Source organism: Puma concolor, chromosome A1 (assembly GCF_028749965.1).
Source record: "Puma concolor isolate L17-30 chromosome A1, mPumCon1.1.hap2, whole genome shotgun sequence".
Taxonomy (NCBI): Eukaryota; Metazoa; Chordata; class Mammalia; order Carnivora; family Felidae; genus Puma; species Puma concolor.
Genome location: NC_141667.1, coordinates 169937514 through 169954691, shown reverse-complemented (window position 1 = coordinate 169954691; position 17178 = coordinate 169937514). Strand labels below are relative to the sequence as shown.

The window sequence follows — 17178 nt, the reverse complement described above, 5'->3', positions numbered from 1 at the left end:
CATTCAAATCCTTCCGGTGCTTTTCTCATTCCCTCAGTTCATCTCAATTAAAACAGTTGAGAGGGCAGCAAAAACTGAATTATAAGAAAGAAGTGGGGAGGAAATGAAGGCTATGTTACTGAACATGCTTTTAAATACTTCACGTAAAGTGGATCCATTACTCACATTCCTGTGGGGCCTAAACACGCAGCTGGTCACTGTTTGCTGATGGCAGCCAGAACTCTTTGGGTCCAAAACTACTAGAAAAATATGTTGGGTTTCAAGGGAACTGAATGCACTGAACTGAATCCAATCCTTTCATGTACGAAATCCCCACCAATGTTGTTTTCAATCCCACTTTAAAAGCTACATTATCACTAGGACCAGCTGACAGAAGTCAGTAGCATTGAGGCTGAACACACCATTCTTCCTCAGGGTCCATGACACTTTGGCCTCTCTAGTGTTCGGGGATGGATCCCAGGACTCAAAATATTACTAAAAAGCCAATCTGGTCTAACTTGGCTTTTAAAAACCACTTAAAAGCCAACATAGAGTCTGTTCCTGGGAAGAGCAAAATCCAGTTAGAATGTAAAACTCTGTTGTTACTATTTTGTGGTTATCAAAGAACAGATACTGCTATATTTAGTTTAAACACTTTTTTAAACTTATTTCAAAACAACAGAACAATAGCTTTGTTTTTCCATTAGTGGATATATTTTTTTAGGTTTATAAATGTTCTTTCAATCATGATAAACAGAAGTACTCAGGGAAGCTACCATGGGTTTACTCAAACATTTTCCTAATCAAATAGCCCAAGGATTTTAGTTTTTTGTTTATAGGAGCTTTGTCATTTTCCTTGTCCAAAAGACTTTCTTACTAAAAAACAAACAAAAAGCCATGTTGTATGTATAAACACAAAGAGAAGAAAATAAGGTGTCTCTCCTCTCCACCCTCCTCTATCCTGGGACCAACCAGCCTGTGGTCAGCAGGAGGAAAAACCATCTCCCCACTCCAGCCAGAGCTGGTAGTAACAGATGTCATCTGGTATCTCAGGAGTTTCCCCCAAATGACAAAGCAATCTGCCCCCCCCCCCGAGGTGATGCTTCACAAACTACAAACTAAAGGTTAAAGACAGTCCCACTTGAAGCCCCCTAGTTAAAGTAGCTGTGCAACTCTCTACCAGTCCTTTGAGTGGGTGCCCACAGCCAGGACCCCTGGGCTCTGCTGTCCAGTGTGACATGGTGCAGAGGCAGCAGGGGAGGGCGAGGAAGGGGAGCTCCAGAAAGAGCCGCCTCTCTCTGCATCATCCCCCAGCTTCCCAAGGAGGGAAGGACACCACCAGGCCACAGTTGCCCAAAGGAGCTGATCCTTCAAAATTCATGCAAATTTGGCATTCTATCACTATAACAAAGATTTCAACTATTTTTAAGTTAAGGAATTTCTCTCTCCCTCCTACTGTTCCAATCTTGGAATAAAGACAGTTCTTTAGAGAGCAGGTCCCTGTCTCATAGCGAGAGCAAGACCAATGCAGACCAGGTGGACTGTACCTCTTTCCCAGGTGCTAAACACCTGAGATTTACATTAAAAGATGATTATAAGACACACTGTGGGGAGGCCAATGAGATATGCCTGGGGAAGCAGGGCATCACAGGTCCCGAAGGAGAATGACTATCTGAACAGCAGAGTCTTTGAAGAGAAACAGGAAAGAGGTGGACACAAGTCAGGGGATGGCTAGGGGACAAATGGGTGGTTTGAGCAGGAGGACAGCCTGGGCATGCCTGGGGGTCAGGGCATGAGTGTGAGGCCAGGACTATAGGGGAAGAGACAGAGGAGGGAGGCTGGGTCCGGGTCACTAGAGACCTAACTCTCAGCCCTATGTGATGGGGTAACTAAGGGTAGTAAGCCTGAGAGGTGACATGGTAAGATTTGTGTTTTAAAAAATTATCTAGTGCAACCCCAGTGGAAGACTGCTTGACATATTCTGATCAGCACTATTTATAATAACTCAAATGCAGATACTACCCAAATGTCCCTCAACAGTAATTAAAACAGGCTAATAAAGTGTGGTATACTGTGGAAAACTCCACAGCAGTGAGAACGAATGGACAACTACATGTAACAACATGGATGAATCTCACAAGCAATGCTGAGTGACAGAAGTCAGGCAGAAACAGCACATACTGTATGGCTGTATTTATAAGAACATGAATAATAGCCAGACTGACCTCTGCTGCTGGATGTCAGGACAGTGGTTACTGCCAAGGAAAGACATGAGCACACTTGATTTGGGTGCTGTTTACACGGTGTGTTCCTATTATGATTCCTATCATGCTATATGATTTCCACACTTTTCTGATGTGTTATACTTTCATAAAATTGCATTTTACATTTTTAAAACACATATAGTAACAGAGTAGAGGACAGACTTCCAGGAAGGAGGAAAAGAAGAATAAATTAAGCCTAAAGTTTGCAGAAGGAAGGAATAACAAAGATCAGGGCAGAAATAAATAGAGGCCAGAAAAATAGAAAACATCAATGAAACTAAGAGCTGTTTTTTTTAAGATAAAATTGACACAATTTTAGCTAGACTAAGAAAAAAAGAGAGAAGACTCAAGTACATAAAATCAGAATAAAAAGAGGAGACATTACAGTTGACACCACAGGAATACATAGGACCACAGGAGACCCCTATGAATAATTATCTGCCAACAAATTGGACAACTACAAAAAACTGATAGATTCCTAGAAACATACAACTTATTAAGATAGATCGGCGGAGAAACAGAATATATGAACGGACTATTAACAAGGAAGGAGACCAAGTCAGTGATCAAAAACCTCCCAACAAAGAAAATCCCAGGACCACATGGTTTCACTGAATTCCACCTTCATGCCAATCCTTCTCAAACTCAGCCAGAAACTTGAAGAGATGGGAATACTCCCAAACTTATTTTACAAGTCCAGCATTAACCTGATACCAAAGCCAAATAACAACACCACAAGACGACTACAGACTCATATTCCGGATGAATACAGATGCAAAAATTCTTAACAAAATATTAGCAAACCAAACTCAACAGCACATTAAAAGGATCATACACCATAATCAAGTGGGATTTATTTCTGGATGCAAAGATGGTTCAATACACACAAGTCAACAAATATGACAAATATGACATTAATAGAATGAAAGATAAAATCATACGATCATCTCGATAGATGCAGAAAAAGCATTTGACAAAAGCACAACATCCTTTCACGATAGAAACTCTCAACAAACTAGGTACAGAAGGAACATACCTCATCATAATAAAGTTTATATATGACAAACCCACAGCTGACAACATAATAGTGAAAACCTTAAAGCTTTTCCTCTAAGATTAGGAAAAAGACAAGGATGCCCACTCTCACCAGTCTTATTCAACATACTGCTAGAAGTCCTGGCCAGAGCAGTCAGGCTAGATGAAGACATAAAAGGCATCTATGCTGGAAAGGAAGAAGTAAAACTGTCTTTGTATGAAAACTATACATTCTTGTATATAGAAAATTCTAGAGAGTCTTCCAAAAAACTGTTAGAGCTAAATAACAAATTTAGTTAAGCTGCAGAATACAAAATCAACACAAAGAAATCAATTGTATTCTATACAATAATGACAAAATATCTGAAAAAGAACTAAGGAAACAATCCCAGTCACAAAAGCACCAAAAAGAATAAAATTCCTAGGAATAAATTCAACCAAGGAGGTGAGGGATCAGTGCACTGAAAACTGTAAGACTTTGATTAAAAATAATTGAAGACATGAACAAATGGGAAGATAGCCCATATTCATGGATTGGAAGAATTAATATTGTTAAAATGTCCATATTACCCAAAGTTATATATAGGTTCAATGCAATCTCTATCAAAATCTCAATGGCATTTTTCACAGAAATATAAAAGACAATCCTAAAACTTGTACAGGACCACAAAAGACCCTAAATAGACAAAGCGGTCCTGAGAAAGTAAAACAAAGCTGGAGACATCACACTTCATGATTTAAAACTGTACTACAAAGCTACAGTAATTAAAACAGTATGGTAGTGGCATAAACATAGACACATTGACAGTGGAACAGAATTGACAGTCCAGAAATAAACCCCAGCATATACAGTCAACTAATATTATACATGGAACCAAGAATACAAAATGGGAAAAGGACAGTCTCTTCAATAAATAGAGTCAGGAAAACTGAACAGCCACATGCAGAAAAATACAATTGAATACTTACCTTACACCACTTCAAAAATTCACTTGAAATGGATTAGAGATTTAAATTAAGACCTGAAACTTGAATTCTCACAAGAAAATACAGGGGAAAAGCTCCTGGACATTGGTCTTGTCAACAATTTTTCAGATATGACACCAAAAGCAAAAGCAAAAAAACAAAAATCTGTGAGACTACATCAAACTAAAAAGCTTCTCTGCAGCAAAAGAAACAATTAGCAGTGAAAACGCAACCTATGGAATGGGACACGTTGCAAACCATATATCTGATAAAGGGTTAATATCCAAAATATATTTAAAAAAAAAATGCCTACAACTCAGTAACAACAACAACAAAACAATCTGATTCAAAAAGGGGCAGAGGAACTGAATAGACATTTTCCCAAAGACATACAAAAGGCCAATAGGTACATAAAAAGGTGCTCAACATCGGGAAAATGCAAATAAAAACCACAGTGAGGGGGGCACCTGGGTGGCTCAGTTGGTTAAGCATCTGACTCTTGTGCTCTACATTGACAGTATGGAGCCTGCTTGGGATTTTCTCTCTCTCTCTCTCTCTCTCTGCCCCTTCTCAGCTCATGTGCTCTCTCTAAATAAATAAACATTAGAAAAAAACTACAATGAGGTATCACCTCATACCTGTCAGAATGACTATCATCAAAAAGATGAGGTAACAAAGGTTGGCAAGGGCTAGAAAAAAGGCAACCCTTCTGCACCGTTGGTGGGAATGTAAATTGGTACAGCCACTATGGAAAACAGTATGGTAGATCATATGAGGTCACAGAAAAATTAAAAACAGAACTACTATATGATCCAGTAATCCCACTCACAGGTATATATACAAAGAGATATCTGCACTCCCGTGTCACTGCACTAATTGCAACAGCCAAGATACAGAAACAACCTAAATGTCTGTCAACAGATGAATGGATAAAAAAGATTGTATGTGCATGTAACATATGGAATACTACTCATCCATGAAAAAGAAGGAAACCCTGCTGTATGCAACAACATGGGTCAACCTTGAGGGCATATTAAATGAAAGTCAGAGAAAGACAGAAAGCCAAACTTGTAGAAACAGAGAGTAGAATGGCAATTACCAGGTGCTGGGGCTGGGTGAAATGGGGAGATGTTGATCAAAGGGTACAAAATTCCAGTTAGAAGATGAATACATTCTTGGGATCTAATGCACAGCACTGTGAATACAGTTAACAGTACTATATTATATATTTGACAAGAGAGATCTTAAATGTCACCACAAAAAAGAAATAATAGGGATGCTTGGCTGGCTCAGTCAGTAGAGCATGCAACTCTTGATCTCGGGGTCATGGGTTTGAGCCCCTCATGGGTTAGAGATTACTTAAATAAAAATTAGCCTGGGTGGCTTAGTCGGTTAAGTGTCTGACTCTTGAATTCGGCTCAGGTCATGATCTTTCAGTTTGTGAGATCGAGCCCCACATAGGGCTCTGTGCTAACAGTGTGGAGCCTGCTTGGGATTCTCTCTCTCTCCTCTCTCTGCTTCTCTCCCCCCTCATGTGTGCTTTCTCTCAAAATAAATAAACATGTAAAAATAAGTAAAACTTAAAAAAAAAAGAAATTAACAACATGTGACATGATAGAGATGTAAGCTGGTACTATGGTGGTAATCATATTGCAATATATAAATGTATCAGATTGGGACACCAGGGTGGCTCAGTCAGTTGTTCAGCTTCGGCTCAGGTCATGATCTCATGGTTCGTAAGTTCAAGCCCCACATGGGGCTCTCTACTGTCAGTTCAGAGCCTGCTTCAGATCTGTCTCCCCCTCTCTTTACCCCTCCCCCTACTCGCATGTATGCATGCATGCTCTCTATCTCAATAATAAACATTAAAACAAATAAATGTATCAGATCAACACACTGTATGCTTAAACTTATATGCCAATTATATCTCAACAAAGCTGGAAAAAATATCAATGGAATTTCTTTCTGTAGTAATGGGAATGTTATAGAATTAGACAGTAGTGATGGTTGTACAACCTTGTTAATACACTAAAAACCACTGAATTATATGCACTTTGATATGGTGAATCAAATTTTATCAAATCAAATTTGATATGGTGAATACCATAAGGTATGTGAATTCTATCTCAATAAAAATAACTGGTTAAAAAAATCAGGTGAACAGAATAGAGAGTCTAGAAGTAGATAAAGGTACCAAGGCAATTCAAGAACGGACAGTCTTTAAAACAAAAGGTACTGGAAAACAGGATATCCATATTAAAAAAAAAAAAAAAAAGAACAACTCATCTCATTCCATATACTTAACTCAAAATGTGTACAAACTGTAAGAGTTACAATTCTAGAATAAAAGCTTTTGATAGGACACAAAAAGTACAAATAATAAACAGAGAACATGGATAAGATGGACTTCATCAGAATCAAAACCTGCTTTCAAAAGGCTCTGATGATTAAATGGAAGGGCAAACTCAGACTGGGAAAAACATCTCCAAAACACACACAGATAGACCTTGGAGATACTGCAGGTACGGTTCCAGATGACTGCAATATAGCAAGCATTGCAATAAAGCAAGTCAAATGAATTTTCTGGTTTTCCAGTGCATATAAAAGTTATGTTTACACTATGCTTTATATTAAGTGCAACAGCATTATGTCTAAAAAACTGTACATACGTTAATTTAAAAAATACTTTATTACTAAAAAAAATGCTAACTGCCTGAGCTTTCAGCAAGTTGTAACCACTGATCACAGATAACAAATACAGTTCTCCCTTGAACACAGGTTTGAACTCTGTGGGTCCATTTATAATTGAATTCTTTTTGAGAAATACAGTACTGTAAATGCTTTTTCTCTTCTTTATGATTTTCTTAATAACATTTTCTTTTTTTTAGCTTACTTTGTCGCAAGAATACAGTATGTAATACATATAATATACAAAATATGTGTTAATCACCTGTTTGTTATCAATAAGTCTTCTGGTCAACAGTAAGCTATTAGTAGTTAAGTTTTTGGGGAGTCCAAGTTACATGCATACTTTGGGCTATTTGTAGGGGGGCTGGTGTCCCTAGCCCCCTCCATTGTTCAAGATTCAGCTGTTTAATATTAATAGAAAAGATTAAAATATTGCAATAATTACCAAAATATGACACAGAGACATGAAGTGAGCAACTGCTATTGGAAAAATAGCAACTGTAGACTTGCTTGGAACAGGGTTGCCATGAACCTTCAATTTGTAAAAACAAACAAAAAACCACACAAAAAAACAAAAAAACACCTAATTATCTGCAAAGTGCAATGAAGTGATGTGCAATAAAACAAGGTATGCCTGGATATATTTGATAAATTACTTATATCCAGAATATACAGAGAACTCTTAAAAATCAGGAAGAAGAAAAACAACCCAATTAAAACTGGGCAAAAGATTTAAACACTCTACTGATATATGAATCTCATAAGCACATGAAAAGATGCTTAATATCATTAATCATTAGAGAAATGCAAGTAAAAACTATAGTAAGATACCATCACAGAATGGGTAAAATTGAAAAGACTACTGATACCAAGTGCTGACAAAGATGTAGGGCAACTGAAACTATACGTTGCTTTTGGAAAAGAGTGCAGCAACTTTGGAAAACAATCTTAAAAAATTAAAGATATGTTTATCATACAACCTAGGAATCTCACTCTTGGGGATATACTCAAGATGAGTAATTTCATATCCTGCATGAAGACCTATATATGAATGTCTACAGCAGTTCTATTCATAGTAGGCAATAGCTGGAAATAACCCAAATGTCCATCAACCCAAGAATGCATAGACAATTTGAGGAGTATAGATGTAATAATACAGATAAATCTCAAATGTATATGCCAAGTGAAAGAAGCCAGATGCAAAAGGCTACATGCCATATGATGAGTGTCCACTGACATTTTGGAAAACACAAATCAGAGGGGCAGAAAACAGCAGTGGCTGCTCCGGCTGGGAGAATAGAGGAAATGGACTGCACAGGGGCATGAGGCAACCTTCTGGGTTCATGAAAATATTCTGTATCTGCTTATAGTGGGGAGCACATGAGTATATACATTTGTAAAAATTCACTGAACTGAAAAAAAATTACTGAACTTCAAATATTAAATAGGTGAATTTCATCTCATATAAATCAATAAAGCCAACTTATTTTTTAAAGGCTTGCCAAACATCAGTATTTGTACAAAGTCCCCTTTATCCACTCTGATTGTACTTGCTTTTTTTTTTAAGATTTTTTTTATTTTTAAGTAATCTCTACAACTCAGAACCCCGAGATGAAGAGTCACATGCTCCACTGATTGAGCCAGCCAGGCACCCCTGTACTTGCTTTTTTGCAGTATGTTAGGATTCCATAAATTTTAGGCCTTATCTTTGCCAAACTGACTTATCCATTCCTCTGCCTCAATTTCAATGAAGATCGCTGAGAAGTCTCTTTACATTCTCGTTTCTTAGCTTTTACCCAGGGGAGCTTAACTCAAGTCTCCATCTGGAAACAAGATGGAATTGCCCTGGGTTCAAGTTCTAGCCCCACCAGGACACCAGGATTACCCATTTCCTGGGTGAGTGAAAACCCTTCCTCAGCCAGGCCCGTAGGAAGATTTAATAAGGATGTGGAGCACCAGGTTTGGCCTCAGGCACAATGCCTGTTTGTACTATTTTCACCTAGTGATCCTCTCAGTTAAGGACCCATATCTCTGCCATCATCACCTGCCCTCATTAGATACCTGTGACTTGCCTGGGTTTTTTGTTATAGATAGTTGCATTTCTTCACATAATCTATCTTTGTTCTCCCAGACTCTTGTATGAGTTCTGTGTGTATGTGTGTGTTCCTGGGACACAGTGTCCTAAAAAATACAGTGCAGCTCTTCTCTAAAGCATTAGGGCACGTGACCCAAAAAGACTGACGTACGTGTGGGAGAAATCTTTGCTGTCCAGAATGTCTCCAACAGCACATGCTGTACCCCCACCCCCACCTCCTCCAGGGCTGGTGATTGTGGGGGATCATTTCATCACATGCACATGCCCCCAGAGCACCCACCACTCACACACTGTCTCATCTACCCAGTCCCAAGAAACACCTCTTTTCTCCCTAACTTTTGACTCTGCACCCATAGGTAAGCTCTTGGCTGCACTCACCTGTCTCGTAAACATTAAAATTCCTGGAGGAACATTTTAAACTCTGTTTCAGTATTTCAAGTTACATTTCTTATTAACTCACCATTAATGATCTAAACCTCCTTGAGCTTACCATTAATTATCTCAACTTCCCTGAACTCTGTTTTATATTTCCTTTTGGTTCTCATTTTCTCATATGAGCAAAATTTCCATATTAGTTACCAACTGCCCAGGAGAGTTGCTTATTCCTGAGTGTTAGTGAGAGGTAAGACCCACCTTTTGCTCCATTACTTCCATTTCTGACCCATTTTAGAGGTTGTGTTAGCAATGAGGGCTCTCCTGAGACACGAGACCTATTTCAAAATGTGATTTTTAAAGGCCAAGCATTCTCCAAGTGGGTTCCCTTTTGCTACCTTCAAAACAAAAGCAAATCTGTGCAATAAATATTCCCTTAGAACTTAGCTATGCTGCTGCCCAGAGGTGCTTTTCACACTTGACCCCGGGCCTGAGAGGGCAGAAGTGCTGCCCTGTGGGGGGACTGGCTTTGGAACCAGACAAGCCTGGGCAGTGACACTGGCAAATGACCAAACCTGTGGCCCTCAGTTTCCTTCTCTGTCCAATCACACAGCAGCACTTCACAGAGGTATGGTGGGCATCCCCCAAGATAACCCAGGTAAAGCACCCAGCACAGAGCCTCAGGTGTGTGTGTACCCAACCAATTGGAGTCAGTCTGGGTTGCTGTAACAAAACTACCACGGACTGAGTGATTAATAAACAACACACACTTGCTTCTCACAGTTCTGGAGGCTAAAAAGTCCGAGATCAAGGCCCTTGGCAGATTCAGTGTCTGGTGAGGGCCCGCGTTCTGGCTCAAGGATGGCATCTTCTCACCGAGGTCTCACACGACAGGAGGGCCAAGGGAGTTCTCTGGGGTCTCTTTGTAAGTACACTAATTCCATCAGGGGGCTCCACCTTTACAACCGAATCACCTCCAAAAAGCCCTACATCCAAATAGCATCACATTGGAGGTTTAGATTTCAACAGATGAATTTGGGGGGCACACAAACATTCAAACCATAGCAGTGTTATTTTGAATGAAATAAACAAATAGAAAAATATTAGTTCTGCCCAAGAGATCACTCTTCCATAGTCTCCCTGCTCTGAGAAAATACTGGAAACAGGCTTACTGCCTGGGGTCCTCCTCCGGGCTGTGTGACATAGTGGGACTCAAAAGGACTGGATTGGGGGAAGCCCCTGGGGGACCTCACTTAGCCTCACAGGGAGGAAACTCCCATCTTGCCCACCTCACTGGCTCTTCCATAATGTTCGAGTTACTGGATGCACACAGAAGCACTGTAAAATAACTTTTCCATAAAATGACAAGCCCTGCCCACCACCCGTGTGGTCCTCCAGTTGCACACACTTGACAGCAAATACTCTAGGTGTTCTATTCAACTAAGTTCAGGGGAGGTGACATCTTGATTTTTATTCTCACACATACACTTTAGTTTTGCAAGAAAAGCAACACTTCCTTGCATAATCACCATCCTCTCCAAATCTGGTGTGAATAATAATCACGGCAGGCATTTAACACAGAACTTACAAAGATTCAGGTATACTTTTAAGCACTTTACATATCTGAACTGATTTAATCATCACAGAAACCTATGAAGTAGGCACCTTTATTTCCATTTTACCCCTGAAGAAGTGGAGACAGAGGGTGTAAGTAAAAAGTGTTGACTTGACCAAAGTCAAATAGCTAGTAAGTAGCAGAGCTGGGATCTGGATCCAGCTGGTCTGACTCTGGAGTTCAGGCTCTTAACTACCTAGAAAAAAGTGCTCCTATTCCCTGCCCTGGCCCCATGACACACTGAAAAATAAAGCAGAAGTAAATGGTTATTTATCTTTAATTGCAAGGGTAGTTTACATAACCTTACTTGGATAAATCATATGTGTTATTACAGCCTGAACTGTGCCCCCCCCCACCCCCGCCCAATTCATATGTTGAAGTCCTAGTCTCCAGGACCTCAGAATGTGACTGTATTTGGAGACAGGCCCTTTAAAGAGGTGATTAAATTAAAATGAGGTCGTTAGGGGGGGCCCTAATCCAGTCTGACTGGTGTCCTTGTAAGAAGAGATTTGGACATCAACACGTATGTACAGCCACAGAGGAGAGACCAAGTGAGGACACAGGGAGAAGTGTTTTGTTTTTTTCCAGTTACTTCATTTTTACTACTACACATTTTCAGCAAACAAATCAAGGTGTAAACAGGATTTACTTCACATTATTATCTGGATCTTTGTCAAATAAACAGGAAATTCTCTTTAAATAACCATCTCACTGCCCGCAAATGAGAGCAAACTTGCCTGCATATCACAAATGAGTCATAAGCCAAGGACAGAGGCCTCAGGAGAAGCCAACCCCACCACGCCTGGATCTTGGACTTTCGTCCTCCAGAACCATGAGGAAGAGACTTCTGCTAAGTCTGAGGTGCTTTGTCACAGCAGCCCACGCAGACTCAGGCAATGTGGATGTGATATCCACCTTCCCCTCTGGCCTCCACGTGATGAGCTCACTTCCCTCAGCCCCCACTGAGCCCACTGGGACAGGCACGCTGCCTGTGTGCCAGCCCCAGTATCCAGTCTAACTCAAACTGGACTCCCTGTTTTCCTCTCCAAGGTGGATCTTCTCCCAACTCTCTCCTTGACCGGCATCAATTCCAAGTCTGTCCCCTCAAAGCAGCCGCATGCCACCCTCCTGTCCACAGCCTCTGCCCTTACCCACCTTCAAACAGCTACAGTGCAGATCATTACTCTCCTTTCAGGAGCCCTAGCCCCTGCCTTCACCCCTGAGCCGTACCGAGCTTCCTGAGGCCAAGCTCAAGGGCTGCAGGCTGTGTCCTGACAGGGTTCGGGGTCCAGACACCATGTGTCCCATCTAGCTGTTTGCACCCCTACCCTGTAACTCTAGCTTGCTGCCTTGCTGCTGCTCCCCAAAACCCTCCCCAGCTTAGCGTCCCCCGAATCCTAACCTTTTACTGCTACCTGGACCACACTTACACCTTCCTGCTCAAATCCAACCCAGCCCTAAAATCTCTGCCCAGACCCTGCATCTGTCCCAAAGCCTTCTCTGCTTGTATCTTAGTGCCCCAGTCACATTCTGCCCTACATTTCAGTTATTTTCGCTCTTACTAAATTTCTGAAGGACAGGTGACACATTTTAACTTGTTCCCCATAATGTGTGGAGAAAATTAATGAGTATTTTTGCCTGGTCCTGGGAATTCTCAATTAGCCAATTTCTTCTGTCTGTTTTCATCAGAAAGAAAGAAATGACAACAGTTTCCAAGCAGATATTTAGTTTAAAGCTGCCTCCTCTGACAACAGGAGTTGTAAGGATCATTAGTTCACTAGACACACCAGTGTTGTGTACTTACTGCGGATAGAGAACGCAAAGAGGATATGGGCCCGAGAAGTGGCCACTTGCTGCGCTGGGTCTGGACAGTGGCACTGGGCATCCACCCAGGGCTGGCTGACACCGGCCGGCTGTGAGGACACAGATGTGAGCTATGCCCTCAAGCTCAAAGTCCAGAAGAAAGGTGGGGCATGCGCTCAGAGAACTCTACAGTGGACAGTGGTGTGAAAACAAAGTAGTGAACAAGATCTACTGACTGTTATGGGCTGAATCTGTACCTGCCCCAACCCGCAGCCAAATTCATATGTTAAAACCCTAAACCCCCAGCACCTCAGAATGTGACCGTATTTGGAGACGGTGCTTTAACCAGGTCATTGAGTTAAAATGAGGTCTTCAGAGCCTTAATCCAGTGTGACTGGTGTCCCTATAAAAAGGGGAAAACTGGACACACAGACACCAGGGACACTTGAGCACAGAGGAAAGGCCATGTGAGTGCACTAGGAGAAGGCGGCCATCTGCCAGCCCAGGAGACACCCCTCAGGAGACACCAAGCCTGATCTGGACTTGTAGCCTCCATGCTCTCTGTTGTTTAAGCCCCCAGTCTGTGAAATGTTGTTACAGCCACCCTAGCAAACTCCTGTCAAACAACTCAAATGATAATGTGATCTACGATACAACGTGGATGAAGCCGGAAAACATCCTGAGTGATGGAAGCCAGACATGAGGTCACACGTTGTTTGATTCCATGATATGGACCACCAGGATGGGCAAATCCACAGACCAGGAAAGCAGATTGGTGGTTGCCAGGGGTTGAGGGCAGTGAGAAGTGACTGCCGAGCATACAAGGAGTTTTCAGGTTGATGAAAATGTTCTGGAACTACACGGAGGTGGTCGTACATTGTTATGATAGTGCTGAAATGTCCCTGAATTCTTCACTTTAAAAACAGTGAATTTTATATTATGTGAATTTCACCTCAATAAAAAACTCTTAAATTAAAAAAAAATCTTTAAAGAGAGACACAAAAAATACACTATTGGAATACAATGTGTTGAGTGACCAAGTGAAAGTGCTGGTACAGAGGGTAATGAAGAACAGAAAGGGACAGAGGAATTCTGCTTGTGATTTGGACCGTGAACTGACCCTGAGAGGAGGGCAAAGGTCATCCTGAGAGTGACAGAAGGAGAGTGGGAGGGGAGGCATTCCCTGCGGGGGAGATGGGTGGGACCTGGATCCCCAGGTAGGAAGATGGGGCTGCCAGCAGCCCAGGACTGGGCCTGCTTTCAGAGGATGGACAAGAGGAGTCTGGGGTCTGCAAAGTGGACTCGGCTGAGCTCCCAAAACATGGGAAGTTTCAACGTATCTGTTCCTGGGCCCCTTCCCTGGAGAGTTTAATGTAGCATGTCTGAAGTCGGGAACAGGAACCTGTATTTATAATAAAATACAACATTTCTGAAAGCTCTCTAGTGATTAATCTTTAGGGAAACCATTTATTTCCCAGTGAGTCTTTCCCATTTAAGGGAAAGGTCTTTCAGGGTTTTTGCCCCCAGCTTTACTGAAGTATAATTGGCGAATTAAAATTGTGTATATTTAAGGTGTACAATGTGATGATTTGACACATGTACTCATTGTGAAATGACTACCACCATCAAGCTAATTACCACATCTGTCACCTCAGAGTTATCGTATGTGTGTGTGTGTGTGTGTGTGTGCGTGTGTGTGTGTGTGTGTGGTGAAAATATGATCTAGTCTCTTAGCAAATTTTAAGAATATGATACAGTATAATGATAGTCACCATGCTGCATGTTAGCTCCCTAGAGTGTATTGATATCACGGCTGGAATTCTGTGTCCTCTGACCACCACCTTCCATTCCCCTCTCCCCCCAGACCTTGGCAACCAGCATTCTACTCTCTGCTTCTATGAGTTCAACACTTTCAGAGTCCACATATAAGTGATACTATACAGTATTGATCATTCTGTGCTTGGCTTATTTCACTTAGCATAACATCCCTAGGTTCATCCATGTTGTTGCAAATATCAGGATTTCCTTCTTTTTTTTTTATGGTTGAATAATATACATATGATATGAATATAGTATACATAATATGAATGATAGTACATACATAAAATTCCATTATGTTATATATATATATATATATAATTCCATTTTTTTGTTTTTTTTAACGTTTATTTTTGAGACAGAGAGAGACAGAGCATGAACGGAGGAGGGTCAGAGAGAGAGGGAGACACAGAATCTGAAACAGGCTCCAGGCTCTGAGCTGTCAGCACAGAGCCCGACGCGGGGCTCGAACTCACAGACTGTGAGATCATGACCTGAGCCAAAGTCAGACACTCAACCAACTGAGCCACCCAGGCGCCCCTATATAATTCCACTTGTAATGGAATATTATACACACTTTATCATCTGTTGACAGACACTTAGGTTGTTTCCATATCTTGCCTACTGTAAGGTCCTTCAGTTTTATGCTGATGCTACTGTAGAATTACTAACTTTTGGGTTAAAGAGGCTTCATTATTTTTTGTACACTATAAAAACACTGATTCACAAGATTTTCTAGAAAAGATTTTTGCTTAACCTTCAGCTATATGGAAAGTTCAATTAACCAGAAAAACAAATTTTCCAAATATTAAAGATTTCACATGTATAGAAACCTGTATCTTTTAAAAAATAAAATGCTTCAAGTGTCCAAGTTACACAAAAAGGAAAACAAAATACATAAAAGTAAAGATGATATAAAAAGATCTCAAGATAACTAAAAGGTGGTCTTTTCCAAGTTTAATACACATTAGCCCTTTAAATTGCCCCATCATTTTGTGTAACTATGAAACTGTTTCCTAAACACTATTACTGAATACAAATTTTCTAAGAGCATTGTGTTTTCACTCACTTATGATTCAAGGTCAGCCTTAAGTGCAAGTATTAAGCAACAGGAATAACCATTTTAAACATGTGGAATAAATTCCATTTTTAACTTTCAACACCTGGTGTCAGCAGCATAACACAGTACAGGGCTATACAGGCTCTGTGCTGGGTGTGCCCCAGGGTGGTGGCAGCCAGCCCTTCATGGGGGAGGGAAGCAGGGTCCCAGTTCACACCTTCCAGAAGCATGACTTTGCCACTCTCCCAGATGGCCACATTCCCAGGAATCACTCGGGGTTAATGGATGGTCTCTATGCTTGTTTTTAACTTTGAACATAATGATGCTAGGAAAAGACTAGAGTGAAGTAAACCTGAAATACTTTTTCTCCACATACAGGGTTTCACAAGTGATGGCCTGTCTACCTCCCCCTCCCCAATCCTATGACCCTGTGCCCACTACTTATGCACATCTACTTCCCCAATGTGCAGGTAATCTTGTTTACGTTGGCTTGCTGATGACACACCTGAAATACAAAATCCAAAATCTCTGTGGAAACATCACTCTTTAAAGTAACTGGTTGGTGTTCAGGTCAAACTTCAAACAAAGGGGAGATGTCAGGAAGGAGAAGCCATCCTTCAGATGTCCTCAGTAAAGATCACAGCGTTGACCTCCAAGAGGGATCTGCTAGAACTGTAGAGCCTGGTACAGTTCAGCCTGCCCTCAGCCTGCCCTCAAACCCAAGCAACCTTCATGTGTCATTTCACTACCAAATAACACTGTGGGTGGAGAACATGTGTGAGATAAAACTGAAGGGATTATAGCCGAGCTCCCACAGCCTGAGCATGTGCTTTAAAATGAGGTAATGGCCCAGCAGCTCCCACTTGTTTCCTGGCAGCAAAGGGATCCTGCAAAGCCCTCTCTGCAGAAGCTGGTTTCCACCCACTGAAGTCCATGAACCAATCTGCTTAACAGCAAGTAATAAGAAAGCATTGGTGTTTTTTCAAACAGCAGGCATCTCATCACAAGTTTCTGAAGATGATGCCTGCTGCGGCTGGGTGCACACACATAATCTGGAGGCATCGGCACCGCCTGGTGACCTAAGCCCTCTTTCCTCTCACTCCAACTGCTCCCAGCTACTGATGACAAGGCCTCTCCTTGCCCACATGGATGGCCACCTCCTAAATGGTCTCACTGCCCCAGGCTTGCCCTCACCACCCCCCACCTGCAACTGCATGCAAGACCGTGCCCCTCCCCGTTTCCCAGCCTGGGCTCTGAGGGGCCCCCTCAGATGACCCTAATGATCCTCTCCCCTACTGACAGTGTCCCTGTGTGATTTGTGCCCCTTGTGCAAAGGCTAGCTTTAGTGACTTGATTCAAATGAACACAATACAGAGGATGTGATGGGATGTTACTTCTGAGATTAGGTTTTAAATAGACTGTACCTTCCGTCTGGAGGGCTCTCTGGTACACTCTTTCCCTCAGACCCCTCGCTGTCAGGGAA

At 41.5% G+C, this 17178-nt stretch overlaps 1 protein-coding gene across 10 annotated transcripts in view; it reads right to left on the bottom strand.

Annotated features, from left to right (window-relative positions):
* Positions 1-17178, bottom strand: part of GGACT (gamma-glutamylamine cyclotransferase) — a 48085-nt gene that overhangs the window by 16638 nt on the left and 14269 nt on the right. Inside the window, exon 1 of one of the 10 annotated variants that reach the window (XM_025924895.2) lies at positions 12819-13727. The exons of the other annotated variants lie outside the window; for them this stretch is intronic. The gene's annotated coding sequence lies outside the window, so the exon portion shown is untranslated. Of the gene's footprint in view, positions 1-12818; positions 13728-17178 lie in introns of those variants that run through there. 10 annotated transcript variants of the gene reach the window in all.